This window comes from Lissotriton vulgaris, chromosome 6, assembly GCF_964263255.1.
Source record: "Lissotriton vulgaris chromosome 6, aLisVul1.2, whole genome shotgun sequence".
NCBI lineage: Eukaryota > Metazoa > Chordata > Amphibia > Caudata > Salamandridae > Lissotriton > Lissotriton vulgaris.
The window spans coordinates 182,012,084-182,032,349 of record NC_141694.1 but is presented as its reverse complement, the minus strand read 5'-3'; the positions used below and the strand labels follow the sequence as shown (position 1 = coordinate 182,032,349).

Below are 20,266 nucleotides of genomic sequence, written 5' to 3'. Positions count from 1 at the left end.
CTCCCCAAGTTGCACGTGTTGCACTTGTCGTGACTTCTGTGTTCCCTGCAGTAAATAAACCTTGACTCTTTGACGCCGAAGGAATTGTCCCGTGTCTCTGTGACTTGTACGCCGGAGCAGGTTACCCACGAAGGTTTCAGGTGTTGTGCCCTGGCACCGCTGGGTCCAAAAGAACCCAGTCCTTCAGTTGGCGCCCAACGTGGGGCTGCATCAGTGGTACCGGTCCAAGCCCGACGATCGTGAGGAACTTCGTGTGAAATCTCCGAGGGAAGGTGCACCCCGCTTCATCGATCCTGTTGTCGAAATAAGTGGCCCGAAGACTTTTCCCGCGAAGATTCCCGCCTCCTAACGGCTGCGACGGACTGCTGCCCTGACTGTAGACCTGTTTTGGCGCCTGGCGTAGACCTTTGTATAGCGAGACGATTGACGGGCCTTCCTGAGGACGCCATTGATCTTTGAGTTAAGTATTTGTGGGTCGCTCCCAGAATCCTTGGTTGTAAACACTTTAGCGAGTGTTTTTGTTGTAGACACTTTAGCGAGTGTCTTTGTTGTAAACACTAGTGTTTGCTTTTGTTGTACACGCTGTGTGAGTGTTTTTGTCGGTGACACTTTGCTAAGCGTACTTTGTTGTTGTATTTGTTTGACGACTGCAGCCGCCAAAGACCGAGGGTTTTGTTCTTGCTGGGACTTGGTAAATCCCGTAACCCTTGAAGTTTGTGAAACTCGGCTAGCGTGCAAGATGCCTGGTCGCAGTACTTTGTTCAGTTGCTTTAGACCTTGTGGTGCGGATTCCCTGCTGGAGGACTCGTGTCCGATACCTCCGGTAGGAACTCCTACTTATGACCTATATAGTAAACATGGGCTAGGCCCGATTACTTTTAACGATTATTGGATAAAATATACAGAGAAAGACGGCGATCTTCGTTGGCCACCTCACGGTAGCTTCGAAGCGTCGATCTTAGATAATTTGGAAATAAAGTTGTTCGAACGCAAATCTAGGCCGGCCATGTTTGATGCCTTTCGGTTGTGGCGCAAAGAAGCCCGACAGAAAGAGATCAGACAGAATAAACGTAGTGAGCGAGATAATGTTGCTACTATTGTGAAGAAAGCTGAGCAGTTTCAGCGTGATAAGGAGGATAAGGATAAGGAAGTGTTTGAGAGGCTGCAACGTATGACCATAGACAAATGCTATCCTGCTTTGCCTACGGAGTCAGACAAGAAGGAAGAGGCAGTTGAGGATCCTTTAATGTCCTATCTTATGAAGTCGCCACCTCCGTACGTACAGGGTACCGCAGTTCCTGTGGTCCCTGCCGTACCTGTTCTTCCACCTGTTATTCCTCCACCAGTTCCTCAACCTGCACCCGCTCTTCCGACTGTTCCTGCTCCTGTGCCTGTTTCTATCCCTACTGCTCCTCCGCTTCCACATACTCCTGCTCGCACTACTGCTCCTGTGTTGTTAACCCCTGTTGTTGCTACTGCTTCTACTTCTTCTCTTGTTAGTCCTGTGTCTTATTCTTGTCCCTCTACCCGTAATCGTAATTCTCCCATTGCGGCTAGCTTCTTTCAGTCGCTCGGACCTGTTTTTGGGTCTGCTGGTTCTGATGGTCCTCAGAGACGTAGCCAGCTCCCTGCTAATAGAGAACGCGCTGCGCTCTACAATATGGCGATGGGTTGGATGGACAATCCACAGAGAAATCCACCCCGAGTTGTTCTTGAAACATTTAGTCAATTCAACATCCCGACTCAGAGATATGTGTTTGACGAAATGTGTAAACTTTTACATGATCAGATAGCGGCCGTTGCGCCTGACGAGGTGCTGACCGCCCTGTCTAATCTTCGGCTTCAGTTCGCTACTGGACTGATAGTCGATACTAATGTCCGACGTGCTATCGAGCAGTTGCTGTCTTTTCGTCTAGCTCCTATTCCTCACGCACTGTTTGTTGAGGATCTTGAACGCCAACAATCTGAGTCTGGCCAATATCCTATGCGTGAAGTTCCGCCAGTTTGGATGCCAGGTAATCCTGGGGCGAATCCCCCGGTTCCGCCATTCTTCCAGAGAGTATGGATACACCTCCCATGGAAACGATCGGAAGTGCTTCAGGTGAAACAAACTTTGCCTGATCCTCGCAAAAATCCTGCGGGGTATTACAAAGAATTATCGCAGCTTGTGGATGCTACGGTAATGAATCTTGCCGATATCGACATGTTGTTCGGTAACGTTGTACCGCAACCGGTATGGGCGAAGATTCGTCAGGAAAATCACGCAAACGAACTAGGTGGTACTTGGGCGGCCATTGTAGCGGCAGATGGGTTGCAAGTCGGAGGCGCTAAGCCTGAGCAGCTGATTGAACTTCTTCCCCAGCGGATCATTACGTTAATGAAGACGCTTATGCCAGCTATGAGGGTGAATTGGGACAAGTTGTCAGCCTGTAAGCAGAAGAAAGATGAGAGTGTTTCAGACTTCTTTACGAGGTTTGAGGAAACATTCGTTGATCATAGTGGACAGGATATGGGTACTGAGGGTGGACAACGGCTGTTTGTGGATAAATTTGTATCGAACTTATTGCCCGACTTGTGCAATAAATTGAAGAATTCAGAAAGTGCGTGGGCCGTTTCTACCTCAGCTCAGATTCTGGCTACGGCACAATATTACGAAAATAGAGAAAAAGAGGAAACTGACCGCGCTGATAAAAAGACAAAAGAGCTGAAAACTAAAGTATTGTTGCAACAAGCATATCCGCCGCGTTCTAATCAGAATGCGTCTCAGCAGAATAGATCACAGTCGCAATCGAATCGATCACAGTCGCGTAATGATTCCTCTTTCCAAAGATCTTCGTTAGGGTACAATCAATGTGCTTATTGTAGACAGGAGGGACACATTAAATTTGATTGTCCTGCTTTAAATGACCGTAATAGTGGTAATTCGTCTAGAGGAGGCCGTGGTGGTGCACAGAACGCATCACGTGGTAGAGGTCGTGGTGCTCAGAACGACCGTTCTGACAATTCATCTAATTCTAATAACTGTTTCGATCAACGTGGATCATCACAAGGACGATCGGCGCAGTACAATGTAGACGATTATTACGTCGATCAGGGAACTGACGATAGTAATTACTAGGACAGCCAAAGACAAGGAGAGGGAGTGGTATCAGTTCCGGTTGATCAGAGAGGGCCTTACGTCGCAGTTGCTACATCGGGCGTCGTTGAGCCTTTTCTGTTGGACACTGGTGCAGCGAAAAGTTCTATCATGCATTCGAAACTCCCTGGCGCACCTTTGTCTGGCTTAACAAATGTTTCCGTTGGATTCTCTGGCGCCCCCGTTAGCAATCCAGTTTCATGCCCTTTGCCCCTCAAAATTGGGCCTCGTGAGCTCGATGCTCCGTTGATTTTAACCACTGGTTGTGGTGAAAATCTTTTGGGTCTGGATTTGCTTAAACGTTTGTATGCAACTTTGTATTGTTCTCCTGCGGGTGTAAAGCTTACGTTCGGAGAGAAAGTAGTCTCTCCCATGTACTTGTCCCTCGATAAGCTTCCACCGGAATTGGATTCTCTTCCTGCGTCTTTGTGGGCGACGGGTCCAAATGACGTGGGCCTACTTGATATCTCCCCTTATGTTGTTCAGTTGAAATCGAATGTGCGATTGCCACGTATTCCCCAATATCGCATCTCCCTGGATGGTGAACGAGCTTTGTTAGCGATCATCTATGATTTGATCGAGAAAGATGTTATTGAGGAGACACGGGGAAACGTGTGCAACAGCCCTGTACTGCCCATTCTTAAACGCACTGATCCTACCAAACCGCCTGTTTATCGTTTTGTTATCGATTTACGGGAGGTAAATAAAATTGTGGTTCCTCAATTCCCTGTTGTGCCTGACATCACGGCGCTACTGACTCTGATTCCAGCTACTGCTTCGTGGTTTTCGGTGATTGATTTGAAAAATGCGTTTTTCAGCATCCCGATTGCCGAAGAGAGCAGGGACCTTTTCGGTTTCTCTCTTGGTGGACGTAGCTTCCGGTTCAAACGCGCTCCTCAAGGCTACTGTGAAAGTCCATCGATTTACAGTCAAGCTTTGAAGGGTCAACTAGATGCGTTTAGGTTGCCAGTTGGTGCGGCTTTAATCCAATACGTTGACGACTTATTGGTGGCTGCTGATACTCAGGACATTTGTAAAATTGCTACGATATCGTTGCTGCAACATCTCTGTGAGTTAAATCACAAGGTGTCACCTTCTAAACTCCAATATTGTTGTCAAGAAGTAACCTATCTAGGTCACTTATTGTCAAAGGAGGGAAGGAGATTGACCCCAGAGAGAATTGCAGCGATTGCACGAATGGCTGTGCCACAAACCCAGAGAGATGTGCGTGCCTTTCTAGGTATCACGTCGTACTGCAGGCAGTGGATTCCTAATTTTTCATTGCTAGCGAAACCATTGGTGGCTCTTACGTGCAAGGATGTTTCGACTCCTTTACCATGGACGGAAGAGTGTCAGAAAAGTTTTTCTGAATTACGTGATTCATTGTGTTCGGCTCCTGTGTTAGGTACCCCTGATTACAGCAAGCCGTTCACGTTATATGTTCACGAGAGGGAAGGTTGTGCGTTGAGTGTCTTAACGCAACCTTTTGGTGGTAAGCAACGTCCATGTGCATATTTTTCCTCGACCTTAGACCCAGTAGCTAGAGCATTGCCGAGTTGTTTGAGAGCAACTGCGGCAGCTGCGGTCTCCATCCGACAATCAGCAGGATTGGTCATGGATAATATGCTTACGGTGATGGTTCCGCATGCAGTCGATACTCTTTTGAATCGAACGAAAACTCAGCACTTGACGAGTGCGAGGTTATCTGGGTACGAATTGACGCTCTTGGCAAGCCACATTCAGATAAAACGTTGTAATGTCCTAAATCCGGCAACCTTGTTACCGATTAGTGCAGAGTCAGATGAAGTAGCAGAACATGACTGCTACTTGCGTACAGAGGAGGAAACAAAAGGTCGAGTGGACCTTAAAAACACCCCATTGGAAGACCCTGACGGCACCCTGTATGTGGATGGGTCATGTTTTAAATTGCCGAATGGTGATGTGACTACTGCTTATGCTGTTGTGACGTTGAATACTGTTGTTGAGACTGCGAGATTGAATCAGAATTCTGCCCAAGCTGCAGAGCTGATTGCTCTTACTAGAGCATGTATATTAGCAAAGGGTAAACGTGTGAATGTGTACACCGATAGCCAGTATGCTTTCGGTGTAGCGCATAGCTTTGGACGGTTGTGGCGAGAGCGTGGTTTCTTCACGTCGCATGGCACGAAAATACAGCATGGCCAGCTCGTGAACGATCTTTTGGATGCATTGACTTTGCCTGCTCAAGTTGCAATTGTTAAGTGTAGTGCGCATCGTAAAGTGACGGATGATGTTGGTCGTGGTAATGCGTTTGCAGACGAGATTGCTAAGGAGACTGCCCGGAACCTTAGCACTCGAATGTATGTGACGAGTTCGGTTAGGTGGCCTACAGAATCAAGCATGTGTGAGGATACCATAGAGAGTGTGAAAGCAATACAGAATGAGGCCACTGACACTGAAAAGATGAAATGGAAAGAAAGTACGGGAAGGTTGGATGCGAATGGTTGCTGGATCGATTTGTCAGATCAGAAAAGATGGATGTTGCCTGATGCGTATGTACTGGCCGTTGTGACAATGGCACACGGGTTAGCACATATTAGCGCGAAAGGTATTTGCAAGTTGTTGGCTGCTGTGTGGAAGAATGATGGCATTACGAAGTGCGCTGAACGCTTGGTGAAGAATTGTATGGTGTGTATAATGTACAATCCTGGCAAAGGAACCCCAACTCCCCCTGGCAGTTTTGCTCCTCCTTCGTATCCCTTTGAGGTGATTCAATTGGACTTCATCCATATGGAGCGATGCAATAACCTGAAATACGTTTTGGTTGTGGTTTGCGCATTCTCCCGATGGATCGAGGCCTATCCCCTCAAAGATAATACTGCTTTGTCTACTGCGAAAATCCTACTGAAGGAATACTTTCCTCGGTATGGAATGCCTAGAGTTGTGTGGTCAGATAACGGAAGTGAGTTTGTTGGAAGTGTGATGAAGAGTGTGTGTAAGGGCCTTGGAATTAATCAAAAATTCCATAGCGCCAATCATCCCCAGTCAGCAGGATTGGTTGAAGGTTACAATGGTACCCTTAAACTAAAACTAGCGAAGATTCAGGCTACGACTGGACTTTCGTGGCCTGACGCTTTGCCTCTAGCATTACTGTCAACTAGGGCGACTGTACACTCCCGACTAGGGCTTAGCCCCTATGAAATAGTGTTCGGCCGTCCTGCGAATGTGTGGGGGGTTCCTAGGCCAGGAATATTCGTTGATCTTGAGTATCCGATGTTGATTGACTACTTACATGACTTGACTGCTAAACTGAGATTAATTCATCAACAGGTTTACGACGCCTTGCCGACGCAGACGGAGGGTCCAGGCCACCAGCTCCAGCCCGGTGATTGGGTAGTCACCCGTAACTTCTCACGCAAGAAGAATCTGGACCCCCGTTTTGTTGGACCTTACCAGGTGCTCCTGGCCACGAGGACTGCCGTTCGTCTTGAGGGGCGGAAGAATTGGGTACATGCTACCCATTGTAAACGAGTCCCTATTCCTTTGCCGGCAGACCCGTGGGTGAGGAAAGGCATTGCGTCAACAGAAGCAGAGACATTGCCGGCGTTTGTACCTTTTAGCGACGCACAGCTGGTTGGTGAACACTCAGCGCAGCAAAAAGCCACTGTTGGAACATTGTCAGCAAAAGACTCAAGATCAAATCAACCAATTGATCAACAGGACGCTGTCTCTTCAACGGATCCTTTGTTCGACGAGCAGACACGTCCCGGGAAACATCGATATTCTTTGCGTTCTCATACTAAGGACAAATAAAAATTTTTCTTGATTTGCTGAAACTGATAACTGCAATATCCTCGTTTCCCCTGATCAACTTTGAACAATCCGTATCATTGAAAATTGTTTTGTACATGTGTTAAGCTTCTTCCTTGTATTTTTTTCCTTCCACAGCTGAAATTTTGTGCTAAATAAAATACATATTGTGTATTGAGGGCCGTAGGGCCGCGCGCGTACTCCCTTCTGGACAGTCGGTCTTGACGCTAGGTTAAAGGCCGTCGGTTCCTAGGAACTCCTGGGAATTGACTATTGCTGCACAGAACGAAGTGCGTCAAGAAACGTTGCGGACGGTCGTAGGGAAATGGCATTTTCGAAGCTGAACGATTTGGAAGGAGCTCAGGCGTACAGAGTCAAACTGCAGAAACTCAGTCGTACTAAATGTGTTGTATTCCAATTGTTTGTACTGTTTTTAACTGCTTCTGCATTCTTGGCGGGTGGGGTGTATTATGCTATGTCTTACTTCTTACTTGCTACCCCTACTCCTACTTCTTACCCTAACCTTACTGTTACTGCTACTACTGCTTCTCCCCATTCCTTTCATATTTTACCGGAACACGAACAGGCTAGACGTGTAGAATTTCGCAACAATTCCTTTATCCAGCTCCTCCATCAGCATCAGTTAGTGGTTAACACTACTAATTGTTGGGTGTGTGGGTTGATGCCGCATACTACGGGTAAGGGAATTCCATATCTGGTACTGCCGTATAGTTCCCAAGGGTCAGCTCGAGCATACCAAACAATGCTTCGAAGCGCACTAGGTTTCCACCCCTCTCCAGAACGTTCCCCCAAACCTGGTCCTACCTCGTATCAGTGGGTGCTATCGATGGCCATACAGGATTTGGAAGATGAGATCCATGATGCTTTTCTCATCCCTAAGGAAGAGGTACAGGCCTATAGGGTCCTAAGTAGAGGGGAATATAGTATGTTCACTAATGAAAAGCAGCTTAAAAGCTCGTCTCCAATATGGGTCGTACCCCACACTGGTAATTTTTGTCTTGTGGGTCGTGGTTCGCAAGCCTCACTTGGAGTAAGTGCTTGCACTGAAAGTTACCTTCTGTCAATGTCCCCGACCCCTGTGTTTCTGGCTGCCAAGGGTACGTACTTCATCTGTCATGATCGTGCATATACATGGTTGCCCTCAGACTTCATGGGCTCATGTTTTGTTGCAAATCTGTTGCCTCCGACGTTCACTGTAGATGCCGATTACCACAAGACTAGAGTTGTACGAGGCGTAATTAGCGAAGAGGATACTGCCGGTCAAGAGGCGGGAGACTTTTTCAAGGGTTTCCTCCCGTTTTGGGGACCTATGGTCAATAGTAGGAACCTGAGACATTTGACTCGAGTGGTAGAATCGACAGCTAACATTACTGCCAGTGCCCTTGGTAATATCACCACAGAACTTCAGGCGGAGAGACTTATGACGTTGCAAAACCGTATGGTTTTAGATGTCGTCTTGGCAGATCGCGGTGGGGTATGTAAAGTGATCCATTCGAGCTGTTGCATTTTCATACCTGATAATGCTCCTACTGTCTATCAAGCCATCTCGAAGTTGCATAAGATCTCCGAATCCATACACGTGGATGTAGGGGATTGGACGTTACTCGGTTGGTTTTGGGGCCTGATGTCGACTTGGGGTTGGAAGATTCTGATGATCATCGGGGTTGTGGTAGTGTTCCTGTTCACGTGTTGCCTTTGTGTGCAGTGTGGTCCTGCCTTATGTGGCCTCTGTGCTACAACGTGTATGAGACAACCACCTGTTACCAAGGGGACTCGGTCGGACAGAGCTATGCTACAACGACATCTTGATGGTCTGATGAATATCGAATATGATTCCGACTAGTGCTTGCCTACATGAGGGCAAAAGGAGCGTCTGAGGTTCCGTGACCATTGTAAGTGGTGTTTTTTTGACTCGCACGAATATGGTCGAGTCTAGTATCTATGAACCGCAAATGACGAGTTTAGTAAGTGTGCGCAGTTTCGCTGTGCTAACTTAAACCGTTCGTTTGTTACGTGGGCTTCTCATCTGTACCCACGGGTTCCATCTTAGATATGGCATCCATTTTGTCTCTTGCCCTCAAGTAGTCAGCGAACGGACGCTGTCCGCTTCGCGACCCTGGGACTCCCAAGATATTTGCGGAAGACACATGTCCTTTGAAAGTGTCTTTATGACGAGGGGGTTGCTGCTGTAAGGCAGATGGCGCCGCTCGAGGCTCATCTTGCCGCACGGACTTATTGTCTCAGCCGTGCATCTCATTAGGCACGTCCCTTTGATGCTTGTATCTCGTGCTTCCCGACACCTCCCCTTTTACACCCTTTCCGATCTCCCCACTGTCTCCGTCTTCCTCTGCACCTGTCTTTGTTCCTGTTTCGATCTACTTTACTGCTGATTGGAATTTGCTAATGGTGGGAAGATGGGTTTTTACAGTTGGGAACCGCCAAATGTTTCCGCACTTATGTTCCGGACCTTGTATGTTTCAAAGCGACCAAAGCGACCCCTCTGGGAGCTAGATGTGGGAACTGAGTTGTAAACCTCTGTGTTCAATGTTAGCCTATGGGTAAAAACTGTATAAAAGGAGCGATCCACAAAACCAATTTGAAGCAGTCTCCCCAAGTTGCACGTGTTGCACTTGTCGTGACTTCTGTGTTCCCTGCAGTAAATAAACCTTGACTCTTTGACGCCGAAGGAATTGTCCCGTGTCTCTGTGACTTGTACGCCGGAGCAGGTTACCCACGAAGGTTTCAGGTGTTGTGCCCTGGCACCGCTGGGTCCAAAAGAACCCAGTCCTTCACCGCTTTGCGCCCCAGCCCAACAGACCCAGCCCTTAGAGTCAATCCTTATCCCGAAGTTACGGATCTGACTTGCCAACTTCCCTTACCTACGTTGTTCCTACATGCCAGAGGCTGTTCACCTTGGAGACCCGCTGCGGATATGGGTACGGCCCGGTGCAAGATTTACACCATCTCCCCCGGAATTTCAAGGACCAGCAAGAACTCACCGGACGCTGCCGAAAGCGCGACGCTTTCCAAGGCTCGGGCCCCACTCTTGGGGCGAACCCATTCCAGGTCACCCTGCCCTTCACAAGGAAAAGAGAACTCTCCTCGGGGCTCCTGCCGGCTTCTCCAGGATCGTCTGTGTTACTGCACTGGACGCTGCGAGGGCGCCCATCTACGCCACCCCGGGTTCGGGGATCTGAACCCGACTCCCTTTCAATCGGCCGAGGGCAACGGAGGCCATTGTCCATCCCTTCCAAACGGCGCTTGCCCAGCTCCTAGGACCGACTGACCCATGTTCAACAGCTGTTCACATCAAACCCTTCTCCACTTTGGCCTTCAAAGTTCTCGTTTGAATATTCGCTACTACCACCAAGACCTGCACCTGCGGCGGCTCCACCCGGGCCCTCGCCCCGGGCTTCCGATCTCACCAAAGTGGCCCTCCTACTTGTTGTGGCTTAGCCCTCGCGCCTCTCTGCGCTGGCCACGGCCGGGTATGGGCCCGACGCTCCAGCACCATCCATTATCAGGGCTGGTTGATTCGGCAGGTGAGTTGTTACACACTCCTTAGGTGATTCCGACTTCCATGGCCACCGTCCTGCTATCTATATAAACCAACACCTTTTCTGAGGTCTGATGAGCGTAGGCATCGGGTGCCCTTAACCCGGCGTTCGGTTCATTCCGCAACGCCAGTTCTGTTCATCAAAAGTGGCCTACACGGAACTCGCATTCCATGCCCGGCTCCATGCCTGCGAACCGGGCTTCTTAACCACTTAAAGTTTGAGAATAGGTTGAGATCAATTTCGGCCCCAAGACCTCTAATCATTCGCTTTACCAGATAAAACTGGGGGCTCCGAGCGCCAGCTATCCTAAGGGAAAATTCTGAGGGTACCAGCTACTAGATGGTTCGATTAGTGTTTCGCCCCTATACCCAGGTCGGATAACCGATTTGCACATCAGGACCGCTACGGACCTCCACCAGAGTTTCCATTGGCTCCACCTGCACCTCAGCCATTCGTTGCCGGGCTGCCCCGAGCTGTGCACCACTCTGGCTTGTACAGCCCACCCTACCCCAGCCTGTGCCAGAGGTGCTGGAAGGGAAGAGCCAGGCAGCTCCCCATCCCGCACGCCTCCCACCGAGAGGAGCCAGGGTCCCCTCGCAGGCCCTCAGCCCCTTCTCTTCCAGGCTGCCCTGCTACACGAGAAGGGCCCCGCCTCAGTCGCCTGGCATCTCGGTCAGACTGGTACAAATGGACGCAGGAGGGCCCAACCAGCCAGCAGCAAGTCCCTATAGGGGTGGTGGTACCAGCCCACTGCAATTCAGTTTCCCCCCCCCGCGGGGGTGGTGCCGGGTGAGCTTGGGTTCCATCTATGGAGGGTCTACCGCTCTGCCCCTCCCAGAGAGGGACAGGAGACAGTGGCCGCCCCCCCATCCCCAGTCCCTCACACATCAGTCGGATCCTCCCCGGAGGAAGAAGCCCGCCAAAGGCTCAGTCCTCACCCGATCGCCCCATGCAGCCACGGACCGCTCCACTGCCCGGGGCACGCAAGGGCAGGGCTGGGCCCTGTGCCTACGGTACATGCTTGCAGGAGGCAGCCGAGGACTTCAGGCTGGCACCGTCGGTCGCTTGGGCCGCTCCGCCATTAATGATCCTTCCACAGGTTCACCTATGGAAACCTTGTTACGACTTTTACTTCCTCTAGATAGTCAAGTTTGATCATCTTCTAGGCAGTCCGCCAGGGCCATTGCTAACCCCAGCAGGGCTGATCCGAGTACCTCACTACTACATCCAATCGGTAGTAGCAACGGGCGGTGTGTACAAATGGCAGGCACTTAATCAACGCGCGCTCATGACCCGCACTTACTGGGAATTCCTCGTTCATGGGAAATAATTGCAATCCCCAATACCTATCACAAATGGGGTTCAGCGGGTTACCCGCACCTGTCGGCGAAGGGTAGACACACGCTGACCCATTCAGTGTAGCACACGTGCAGCCCCGGACATCTAAGGGCGTCACGGACCTGTTATTGTTCGATCTCGTGTGGCCGAACGCCACTTGTCCCTCTAAGAAGTTGGACGCCGACCGCTGGGGGTCGCGTAACTAGTTAGCATGGAGGAGTCTCGTTCGTTATCGGAATTAACCAGACAAATCGCTCCACCAACTAAGAACAGCCATGTACCACTACCCACAGAATCGTGAAAGAGCTATCAATCTGCAAATCCTTTCTGTGTCCGGTCTGGGTGAGGTTTCCCGTGTTGAGTCAAATTAAGCCGCAGGCTCCACTCCTGGTGGTGCCCTTTTATCAATTCCTTTAAGTTTCAGCTTTGCAACCATACTCCCCCCGGAACCCAAAGACTTTGGTTTCCCAGAAGCTGGCCGGCGGGTCATGGGAATAACGCCACCAGATCGCTATTTGGCATCATTTATGGTTGGAACTACGACGGTATCTGATTGTCTTCGCACCTCCGACTTTCGTTCTTGATTAATGAAAACATTCTTGGCAAATGCTTTTGCTTTGGTTCAACTTGTGCCAGTCCCAGAATTTCACCTCTAGCGGCACAATACGAATACCCCTGGCCGTCCCTCTTAATCATGACCCCAGTTCCGAAAACCAAAAAAATAGAGTCCTATTCCATTATTCCTAGCTGAAGTATTCGACCGGCCTGCTTTAAAAGTAAACGCTTCAGACCCCCAGGACACAGTCAAGAGCATCAAGGGGGCGCCGAGAGGCAGGGGCTGTAACAGGCGGTAGCTCGCCTCGCGGCTGACCGCCAGCTTGATCCCAAGATCCAACTACGAGCTTTTTAACTGCAGCAACTTTAATATACGCTATTGGAGCTGGAATTACCACGGCTGCTGGTACCAGACTTGCCCTCCAATGGATCCTCGTTAAAGGATTTAAAGTGCACTCATTCCAATTACAGGGCCTCGAAAGAGTCCTGCATTGTTATTTTTCGTCACTACCACCCCAAGTCTGGAGAGGGTAATTTGCGCGCCTGCTGCCTTCCTTGGATGTGGTAGCCGTTTCTTAGGCTCCCTCTCTGGAATCAAACCCTGATTCCTCGTTACCCGTGGTCACCATGGTGGGCACAGAAAGTACCATCGAAAGTTGATAGGGCAGATATCTGAATGTATTGTCGACGTCAAGAGGACGTGCGATCGGCCCGAGGTTATCTAGCGTCACCAAAGCAGTCCGGCGAGCCCGGATTGGTCTTTGTCTTATAAATGCATGCATCCCGGGAGGTCAGCGCTCGTCGGCATGTATTAGCACTAGAATTACCACAGTTATCCAAGTAACAGATGGAGCGATCAAAGGAACCATAACTGATTTAATGAGTCATTCGCAGTTTCACTGTACCGGCCATTTGTACTTACACGTGCATGGCTTAATGTTTGAGACAAGCATATGCTACTGGCAGGATGAACCAGGTAGCCACACCTGGTGATGGGGTGGGAGCAGCGTGCCCATCCCCCCGACCGGCCACCTTCGAGCGCCCCTCCATCTCTCGGGAGCCTGTCAGGGAAAGGAGCCCACCCGCCTGGGCGGGAGGGCTCGCTGGAGGAGTGTGGAGTGGTGCTCACTGAAGTCTGCCTGAGCAAACTCGGAGAAAAAAGACCATCGGGAAGGGGCTGAGAGGCAGATTTGTACCCGGGCCCCTGGGGGCCCTGGCGGGCGGGCCTGGGTTCCACCTTCCCCCATCTCAGCATCACTGGACCTCACGAAGGTATGACTGAGGAAAAAACTCAGAGTAAAAGGACCATCGGCAAGGGGTTGAAAGGCAGGAGCGTACCCGGGCCCGTGGGGGCCCCGGCAGGCAGGCCCGGGTGCTGCCTTCCCCCGCTTCAGCATCTCCGGACCTCAGGGAGGTATGCCTGAGCAAACTCGGATCAAAAGGACCATCGGCAAGGGTCTGAGAGGCAGAAGCGTACCGAGGCCCATGGGGGCCCGGGAGGGCGGGCACGGGTTCTGCCTTCTCCTGATTCTGAATCACCAGACCTAACGGAGGTCTGACTGTCCCTCTCCCTAGTAATACAGAGAAAAATTACACCCTTTCTTGTAATCTCTGCACTCGAGGTTACAAAGGGGACCCAAAGCGCGAAATTATCCGACCTCCTGGAGCCCTCGCTGGGATCGGAGAGGCAAATGGAACCTCATCGGGACTTCCAGGGAAGTTCGGCCATCAGGTCGCCCCATAGGATAGCATTGGGTGCGACCAGATGGCCGAGGGGATAGGTGCGAATAGATGGCCGAGGGGATAGGTGCGACCAGATGGCCGAGCGGATCTGGGCGACCAGAAGGCCGGGCATGAAAGGGAAGCCATCTGGTCACCCTGTGCCCCAATGAAAGAGGGAGCGGGCCCCAGGGCATGGAGGACAGGAGGCCTAGGGCCCCAGCCATGGAGGTTAAAAGGGGGACCCGACAGGCCCTTCGACCCAGGGCCCGCAGACACCTTCACAAGCAGGGGAGGCCTGCACTGGACCAATGGACCCCTGTCCTGGGCCCTTGGTGGAGCAGCTGCCCGGGGACAGGGCCCAGGGCCCAGGGCCGCAGCACCCAACCCGGGGCCCGGCCTTGCCCCTGGACCCAGCCAGAGCTTCCAGGCCCAGAGGCGCAGGGGAAGCCTTCCCGGGCCTGCCTGACACCATCCCGGGCACCCTGCCACGTGGCAGGACCAAAGATGGAGCCCGAGGTGGGAAGGCCACCTTCCCTGGGGCCCTCAGGGACCCCGGATGGAGCTCCTGAACCCGGCCAAGCAAGGGGAGGCTCCCAGGGCACAACAGAACTCTGTCCTGGGCCTTTGGCAGTGTGGCAGGCTGGGGGACAGGGCCCCGGGCTGGAGAACCCAAGCCGGGACCCGGCCGGACTCCTGGACCCAGCCGGTGCTTCCAAGCCCGGAGGTGCATGGGAAGCCTTCCTGGGCCCTCTGGACCCTGTCCCAGGTACACAGCCAGGCAGCAGGACCAAGGACAGAGCCTGGGGTAGGGAGGCCGCCCTCCCGAGGGCCCTCAGGGGCCACGGTCGGAGCTCCTGAACCCAGCCAAACAAGGGGAGGCTCCCCAGACACAACGGAACCCGTCCTGGGCCCTTGGCAGTGCGGCAGGCTGGGGAACAGGGCCCAGGGCTGGAGCATCTGACCCAGGGCCCGGCCAGGCCCATGGACCCAGCCGGGGCACTCGCCCATGCTGTTGGCCTGGAGAAATGGGTGGACTGCCCGGGACCCATGGAGCCTGTCCCGGGCATTCGGCCATGCCGTTGGTCTGGAGGAGAGAGCCCCGAATGCCCATGGGAGGACTGCCCGGGAACCATGGAGCCCATCCCGAGCACTCTGCCATGCCGTTGGCCTTGAGGAGGGAGCCCTGGATGCCTAGGGATGTGTTGCCCAGGAATAGCCCATCTGGTCCCCGGCAGAGAACCGCCAGCCCGGGAGGGGTGTCCGGGCATACTCTGCCCCTAGTTATCCTGATGAAGGCTACCCCTCTTTCTTGGAACCCGCACGCACCAAGTGACGGAGGGGACCCAGGACGTGGAGGCGCCCGACCTCCTGGAGCCCTCGCTGGGGTCAGGGAGGCGAATGGTACCTTATCTGGACTTCCAGGGAAGCCCGGCCATCTGGTCGCCCCATTGGAAAGCATTGCGTGCGACCAGATAACTGAGGGGAAAGGTGCGGCCAGATGGCCAGGATCGAAAGGACTACCCGCTGCCCACCCAAGCCTTCACGGTAGGGCTCCTGCCTGCCCATGCAGGGCAGGGCTCCGGGACCCCCGCTGGGCCTCAAACACGGAGAAGACCACCAGAGCTCTTGGGCCCGGACGCCTGTGGGAGGACTGCCCGGGACCCATGGAGCCCATTCCGGGTACTTTGCCATGCCGTTGGCTCAGAGGAGGGAGCCCCGGACACCTGGGGGAGGACGGCCCTGGACCCATGGAACCCGTCCCAGGCACTCTGCCATGACGTTGGTCTGGAGGAGGGAGCCCCGGATGCCTAGGGATGTGTTGCCCAGGCATAGTCCATCTGGTCCCCGGCAGAGAACTGCCAGCCCGGGAGGGGTGTCCGGGCGTACTCTGCCAAGTTATCCTGAGAAAAGGCTACCCCTCTTTCTTGGAACCCGCTCGCACCGAGTGACAGAGGGGACCCAGGGTGTGGAGGCGCCCCACCTCCTGGAGCCCTTGCTGGGGTCGGGGAGACGAATGGTACCTCATCTGGACTTCCAGGGAAGCCCGGCCATCTAGTCGCCCCATTGGAAGGCATTGCGTGCGACCAGATGGCTGAGGGGAAAGGTGCGGCCAGATGGCCGGAATGGAAAGGACTCCCCGCTGGGCCTCAGACACGGAGAAGACCACCAGAGCTCTTGGGCCTGGACGCCCGTGGGAGGACTGCCCAGGACCCATGGAGTCTGTTCTGGACACTTTGTCATGCTTTTGGCTCAGAGGAGGGAGCCCCGGCATGCCTGGGGGAGGACTGCCCGGGACCCATGGAGCCCGTCCCTGGCACTCGGCCATGCCGTTGGCCTGGAGGAGGGAGCCCCAGACACCTGGGGGAGGGCTGCCCGGAACCAATGGAGCCCGTCCCGGGCACTCGACCAGGCCGTTGGCCTTGAGTAGAGAACCCCGGATGCTCGGGGGAGGACTGCCCGGGACCCATGGAACCCTTCCTGGGCACTCTGCCATGCTGTTGGCCTGGAGGAGGGAGCCCTGGACACCTAGCGAGGTGTTGTCCAGGCATAGCCCCCGGCAGAGAACCGCCAGCCAGGGAGGAGTGTCCGGGCATACCCTGCCCCTAGTAATCCAGAGAGAGGCTACCCCTCTTTCTTGGAAACCACTCGCACCAAGTGAAGGAGGGGACCCAGGGCGTGGAGGCGCCCGACCTCCTGGAGACCGAGCTGGGACCAGGGAGGCGAATTGCACCTCATCAAGACTTCCAGGGAAGCCAGGCCATCTCGTCGCCCCATTGTGTGTGACTAGATAGCCGAGGGGAAAGGTATGACCAGATGGCTGGGATCAAAAGGACTCCCTGATGCCCACCCCGAGCCTTTGCAGTAGGGCTCCTGCCTGCTCAGGCTCCGGGGCTCGGGGACCCCGGCTGGTCCCCACACACGGGAAAGACCACCGGAGCTTTCGGGCCTGGACGTCCGGGGGAGGATTGCCCAGGACCCATGGAGCCTGTTCTGGGCACTTTGCCATGCCGTTGGCTCGGAGGAGGGAGCCCCGGCACGCCCGGGGGAGGACTGCCCGGGACCCATGGAGCCCATCCCGGGCACTCTGCCATGCCGCTGGCCAGGAGGGAGGGACCCCCGGACGCTCGGGGGAGGACTACACGGGACCCATGGAGCCCATCCCAGGCCCTCTGCCATGCCGTTAGCCTGGAGGAGGGAGCCCCGGACACCCGGGGGTGGACTCCCCGGGACCCATGGAGCCCATCCCGGGCACTCAGCCATGCCGTTGGCCTGAAGGAGAGAGCCTCAGACGCCCGGGAGAGGACTGCCCGGGACCCATGGAGCCGGTACTGGGCACTTTGCCATGCCATTGGCCTGGAGGAGGGAGGCCCGGATGCCTAGGGAGGTGTTGCCCAGGCATATCCCATCCGGTCCCCGGCAGAGAACCACCAGCCGGGGAGGAGTGTCTGGGCGTACCCTGCCCCTAGTATTATGGAGGAAGGCTACCCCTCTTTCATGGGCTGGAGGGCTCTGGGACTGCAGGGCTCAGGGGGAGCTCGAAAACCCCAGGCTGGGACTCAGGCATGGGGAGGCCCGCAAGCGCTCCTGGGGCCGAGACGCCCACGACAGGACTGCCCGGGAGCTTTGCAGGTCTCCGGGGCTCTGCATCAGGGACCCTTGTCCCGGGCAGATGGACTCTTGGCGGGCCGTAGGACTGCCCAGGCACGAGGGACCCATGTCCCGGGCACACAGACCCTCAGGACGTGCCCTCGTTTTCCACCAATTTTTTCCAAAATTCTGCGTAGTGTGGGTAGTGGCGCTACGCAGACTACTCCCAGCCATACTTATAAGTGTTTAGCCATGCAGCACATTATCCTGGGTGGTGTGCCACTAGCGACTGAATATCTATACAATTACTACACATTGGTTCATACAGTCTGATTGAGGATTACATGCTTGTCTCCGCCACACGCTTCTTCTTCCTGGGTGGCATTTGGAAATTAAAAGCAACAGGAGGGTGGGGGTGAATTGAAAGCAACTATAGGAGGGTGGGAGAGAACGGTAAGCAACAATGGGAGGATAAGGGGAATTGAAAGCAGCAATGGGAAGTCGGGGGTGAATTATAAAACAACAATAGGAGGACAGGAAGGTTTGAAAACATTGCTCCCAAAACTAAGGCTTCCAGCCTGCAGCAGGTCACATGTGCAACACAGCAATCTCATTATTCGCTGATAGTGGGTTAGAAATGAGTGCCGGGTATATATTATCAAAGATGGATGTAATGGGACATATACAATTAAAAAATGTGGGGACTACTTATGAAAATCCTCACACAACACTGCGCCTAACAAGTGTTGATATTTATTTACAGTGCTTGGAATCACATGTGTTGGCACTCTAAAAATCCATTAATACTGCACCTGTATGCTGTTTACTAAATGCACACGCAAATGCAGTTAACTGCACAGCACATATGCGATGTTAGATTTTAGCATACAGCCAAATTATAGCACATATATGTAGATTATCAAAACTCTGACGTTGAGAGGGTACATTTGCATTACCATAAAAGTATGCAGTTTATATAGAACAATCACAAATTAAATTAAAGCAAGCAAATGTGAGTTACAAACCTTAAAGACAATGGTAAGCAAAGGGCGGAAAGTATTCCCAGGATAGCTTTCTGAATGCTCCCAAGATGGTTTTTATCAAACCAGACAGCTGTGCTGTCTGGCAGGCTTGCACCTAAAAAGGGTGCGGAAGACAGAAGTCGAAAAGAAGAATAGGTGGGTTAAAGAAATAGCTATAAAGATGGGGGATTAAAGATAAGTGAGTCACAGGGAGTGAAGAGAATGATATACCAAGAAGCAAACAAGGCAAAAGCGGAAAACTAAAAGTTTAAAGTCGCAGTGTACAAAGGCTCCAAAGGAAAAAAGTCCTCCCAACCGGCAAAAAATGTATTACTAAATTCAGTGCTAGTGCTTTTATTTACCTTATTAAAAATGGGGCAGCACTGTATAGATGACTTCAAGTTGTTGGCAGATCCAGTTAAAACAGTCATACTTCTAGGAATCTTTCCATCATCGTGCAGCCTGAAAGCAAATGGTACGAGGAGTAACGTGGTCATATTCCAGAAGAGAAAAGATACAAGTCCTGACTCACCATTAGGCCCCCCCACCCCCACAAACCCTTCTCCCTATAAAAACCGCATTCACTTTTGACCGTAAATAAATGGTGCTGAACGCATATTCATCAGCCCTTAAAAGTATTGGATTAATATCTGAAATGTACAGAGCAGCTGTAGTGAGACGGACATTAATGCATACTCAAATCACTAAAAGAGATCCTTCCTACACCCCAACAACACATGCAGATCAATTGTAAACAGGTCTGAAGCTGGAACCCACAGTACATAGGTTAGAGAGGTGAGATTTGAGTTCCAGCTATTACATTAAAATTAAAATAAACACCCACTGTTTACAGGCATGCAGACATTTAATATAGAAAAACGGTTTCAATGATTAAAGCCATTAGGAGAAACACAGGAAAGGTTCAGAGAGGCCATTGGTGTTATCAGTAGCCCACTTTACCAACTAAAAATGTGTACGAATAGTGCATGCCTGAAAGTTAACCGGATCTTGCAGCATTTAAAATGTCTCTAACCGCATTTCTATGTTATACTGTGCAGACATCAGCTGACTAAGAAACTCTGCTGAAGGATTCATGAGCAAATAGTTCAGAATGAAAATAAATATTTTCTTGAGAACTACTTACTATTTTTAAGGAAAAATGCCAGAAACAAATTAACAACTCTATTGTACTGCGAGAGCGTGGGATCATGTGACCCAAAGCACCCAAAGCCGAAGTAGGTGTGCATTAAATATCCAACAAATCGAGCCTTTGAGAGTTAAGCGTACCAACTCCCTAATTGCTTCAAAAAACTATATCCTAGAAAGCAGGGGCTTGGGTTTGTAGAACATCAAACACATCCTTGAAGCCCGCCCACTCAGTGCTGCAAATCACCAAGATTTGCAGCACTGAGGAGCGCCCCTTGCACTTGGTGAAAAGGGGTTATGAGTGCAACCTTCTAAATTACCAAAATATCTGATCCACCCTCAAGAGATGTTGAGGTTTACATTGACCTATAAAATCCCAAACCGTTCTGAGA

General features: G+C 52.2%; 1 protein-coding gene and 1 pseudogene across 4 annotated transcripts in view; one reads left to right on the top strand and one right to left on the bottom strand.

The window, feature by feature from the left end:
- LOC147706987 (cytochrome P450 2K1-like) overlaps positions 1 to 20,266 on the top strand; it is a 576,312-nt gene that overhangs the window by 481,692 nt on the left and 74,354 nt on the right. The window lies entirely within an intron of this gene.
- On the bottom strand, positions 11,586 to 13,375 carry LOC147706988 (18S ribosomal RNA; annotated as a pseudogene).